The sequence below is a fragment of the Aquarana catesbeiana genome, linkage group LG03 (assembly GCF_042186555.1).
Source record: "Aquarana catesbeiana isolate 2022-GZ linkage group LG03, ASM4218655v1, whole genome shotgun sequence".
NCBI classification, from domain to species: domain Eukaryota; kingdom Metazoa; phylum Chordata; class Amphibia; order Anura; family Ranidae; genus Aquarana; species Aquarana catesbeiana.
In genome coordinates this window covers 353577491-353581723 of record NC_133326.1, presented here as the reverse complement: position 1 = coordinate 353581723, position 4233 = coordinate 353577491, and the positions used below count along the sequence as shown (strand labels likewise).

The 4233-nt window shown below is 37.5% G+C and overlaps 1 non-coding gene across 1 annotated transcript; it reads right to left on the bottom strand.

The window, feature by feature from the left end:
* Positions 1–1271: 1271 nt before the first annotated feature.
* On the bottom strand, positions 1272–1381 carry LOC141135735 (U6 spliceosomal RNA). The gene has a single exon (XR_012243594.1). It is a non-coding gene; the product is annotated as a U6 spliceosomal RNA (small nuclear RNA).
* Positions 1382–4233: the final 2852 nt, after the last annotated feature.

Here is a 4233-nt window from a genome sequence, read left to right as displayed (position 1 = left end):
TTCTCCCAGGGGCTTATCTGATGTGGGGAGGAGCCGAGAGAGCCGCAGAGGGACCCCAGAAGACCAGGTTCAGGGCCACTCGGTGCAAAACGAGCTGCACAGTGGAGGTAAGTATGATATGTTTGTTATTTAAAAAAACAAAACAAAAAAAAAACCTTTAGTGTCACTTTAAGTTATTCAAAGGGGTGCATGTTGGTTCTGGTGTATCTAAAGAACCAGGGTCTGTAAAGCACAGAGGGGTATGAAGTAACACCAATACAAAGGGTTAACTTGACAAGACAAGAAGAGGAGTGTAGCTGCTGTGAGTAACCAAGTACAAGTTAAAGGCACAAAGCAACCAGTCCCTAGACGTGGTACCTAGTAAGAGGACAGGTCCTTCAGTAGTGAGCGGATCGTTGTCTGGCTCCCTAATATTTTCCATTGTTGCGTCAAATATGGTGACCCTGAACGTTTTTTGCCCACCTTTTGTTTTAAATATTGACCGTATGTCATAGGCAACATCCAGCACAAAATATACTTAGACTTCCTATGCTGAATCAGTCAATCCATCAAAAATTAATATTACTGGTATTGTGGATTGGCCCTTGCCACTACACATATGCAGAGCAGGACTTTTGACTTCACTATGATTGATTTTTTTTTCTAGGTTAGTGACTAAGAACGTATTAAAGCCAGTGGTGGTTGGGGGACTAGTGTTTTTAGAAGAAGGAACTGAAAGTGTTGGCAGTCCTTAATAAATAACTTTTAGTTTATTGCTGCATATGCACCCTTTTGCTAGATTCATGCCTTTGTGTTTCTGTTTTCACACATTTTAACACATTTTGCATATGTGTTGCTAATTTTTTTAAAGTACCTGTTACCACAGGCTGAAACACATGAAAACATATAATATATGTTTTCATGCATTACCATTGAATTCTGTGAGCCTCAAAATACATGAAAGCAGACTAGAAAATGGACCTGAGCTATTTTCAGAAACATGCTGCAGTGCAGTGCACAGATGAGAACAGCCTCTGTTTATAACATTGACTTTGATGACACATGCAGTTCAGCACGTTCCTTACAATGCAGCGCTGGCTTCCTCTATGCGGCTTCAGGTTTCTGTGCATGTGTCTGCAAGCCTTTTCAACTAACAGAAGCTGGAGAAAGATACTGATGAATTTGGGTACATGTGCGTGATACCACTTGAAGTGACATTTGCACCACTTCTCCAGCCAGTGCAAGGAGAGCAGCTCAAAACCATAAAAAGCTGTATTTTGTGTTTTTTTTTTTTTAATAAGGAACGTTTCACAAATTTGCATGTCATTCTTGTTGTGTAGGGGCCATGCTAATCTTCTCTGTAGCGTTTTAATATTAATATATGTCCTGCCGAAGCGAGGACTTTTTTATTTTTTCTTGACAAATGCATCGGCCCGTCTCTGTATTTTTTATATTTTATATTATGGGTTTCCTTATACTGTATCTGCTATAACAGAGGTTATCAAAATGAATGGATGCAATTGTTCTCTGAGTAATGCTTACATTGGAACAAAATTGTTCTGCAACAGGCTTATATTATCATTAATGTCCTTTTGCATACATGTTCTTTGGTAACCCATTTTTGTCTACTTGCATTTAACCTCCCCCACAAGTTGGGATTTTAATGTAGAAAATAAATCAAAAAACATTTTTATTATTGATTGTGGCTACATGTAATAATGGTATGGCAATATAGCGGTAATAAAGTAATACATGATCTATTGTTCTAATAATCTGAAATAAATATTCACAGAGAATGATATTCCATTTTATAATAATTTGAAATAAATACATACCAAAAATTATTTTAAACATTATTTTACATGCTACAAATTGCAATTTAATTGAATTATAGGCTACTGAAATAATATTTGGCTATACCATTATTTTAGCCCATAGGACCAAAAAATGTCAGGTTGAAAGCATGTTGAAAGTACCTTGTTATATGTATGTGTGTATTTCTATGCATTTTACGGCACCCCTGTGAATGTAATTTGGCTTCTGTAGCAGCAGTGAGATTAGAGTCTCCTCATTTGTATCTGCCTGCCTCTTGCTTAACAAGCTACTGCTCTGCAATGTGCCGTGTTCTGCTCTAACAAGAAGCTTTAACCAGGTTTCATTATTATGCAGACATAATTACTGTAGCTCTGAACAGATGGCAGAAGTTTAATAACATTTTGTGTGTCCACAGAGATAGCTTGGGCTTGTACACTGAATATATATCTGTCATTTCTGGTGGCAATCTCACTCATAACTGAAAAACGTTGACCACCAGAGAATAATCTCATCTCAATGCTGTAGTTGTGTTCTATAGACGGGTCGTGTTCATCAACAATTAAATTCATTGAGGGCCATAAAGGCTAGCCTCAGACAGGCTGAGCCATCAGCACTTGCAAAAGAAGAGATGTGCCCATTCTTGATGCAAACTCACCAAAACTTTACCTAACCTAACTTGACATTGTGTATGTACCTGATTGTCTAGACTCCAAATAAATGTAATATATTGCAGCATACCAGTTCTTAGATGTGGTGGATGCACTTGTTTATATTCAAGCCTTCTTTCCTTGAGGCCTTGTTCACAAGGGCTTACTACACTGCAGGCCCACTGTGAGGGCCTGCAGCCCCATCAATGTCAATTGGGATGCAGTGGCTGAGGGGCCTCTGCTCCCAATTTGACATCTGTGCAGGTGCAAGGCCCTGAACGCACACTGTCTGCGCTTGAGCTGTGCACCTATCAAAATGGGAGAAAATGTCATGTCAGTGTAGCCACTGCGTCCCAACTGACATGGATGGGACAACCTGCACTGGGATGCATGGAAAACGGCCATTGCACTGGTGTATGCTGTAGTACGCCCGTGTGAATGAGGCCTTATTTTAATATAGTAATTTTGCTAATAACACACTTTCTTACCTAGGGTGACAACAGTGAATAGCAGTACTGTACCTATGGAAGAGCAGTGTTGTCACTCTACGCTACTGTCCAGATTTGGACTACAAACACCTTCTGCTCTCCTAAACTCCTTTGTTGTTCACAGAAGATAGCTGAGAAACTGATAACATTGTTTGATTTCCGTTCTGTCCACAGGAAATCATGAGCAATGTTAATTTAATTTTAATTTTGCTTTAGTTTTAGACATAGACTTTTGACTAAAATTCCATTGTTGTTTTAGTTGTGTTTTAGTCATCTAAATTGTTTTACTTTTAGTTGTATTTTATGAGTTTATTTAAATTATAATGCATTATTTAAAGTGAAACTCCACTTTTGTTGAGAAAAAAACATTTGCCTCTGGGTTATCTATGTACATTGCAAGGATTATAACAACCTTTGTTGCAGATTTCTACTTTTTGTTATTCTGAAGAAATCCATGTGTGTTTGTCTGTGTGTACTAAGTGGGTCTCATGGGAATGGTTTCATAGTCAACTGTCAGCTGTGGCACCTGCAGGGCACTAATGAGGAAATCTGCTGGGCCTGCATCCCGTTAGACGTGCTCCTATTGAAAGTATCTCTCCAAAAATAACATTTTTGTTGCAGGGGATGCCTGAAATCTGATTTGTATCATAGTGCAGACTTCTGGGAAAATTGGTGCCAATCACACAAGCAGGAAATTTGGTTTCTGGGGATGGTCAGTACACACTCTGTGTACAGAACAACTTCAGGTATCCATATTGCAATGCATTCTCTGAAAATTACAGGGGCTGCAGATTGAAAAGGAAAGGTAATTTTTAATAACATTCAATTACAATATGATTAGTGTCACAATTTCTTTATTTGCTATTTTTTTCCCCCATGAAAGTGGAGTTACCCTTTAGGCATTTCTCTAGAGTTTCCAAACTCATTATATACTCCTAGAGTAAAAATTTAATAGCATGTTAATATTTATGGTATTAGGTTTGAACATGCACTACAGACACAGATTTAGCTGTTGTGATATGTAACAAGTGTTAATTTGACGTTAAATTTAGATTTAGTTTTAGTCATAGTCTTTTGACTAAAATGCCATTTTAGTCTTATTTTAGTCGTTTTAATTGTTTTTGCTTTAGTTGTATTTTAGTTGACAAAAACAGTGTTAATTTAGTCGCTGAAAATATTTTGGTCGACAAAATTAACACTGGTTACGAGGATACAAAATTTCTATCAGGATCTGCAGGTATTTTTTTTGTAATTCCACACAATATTCTAAGCCTAAAATTAAAGAAAGGAAAATGAATGCAACT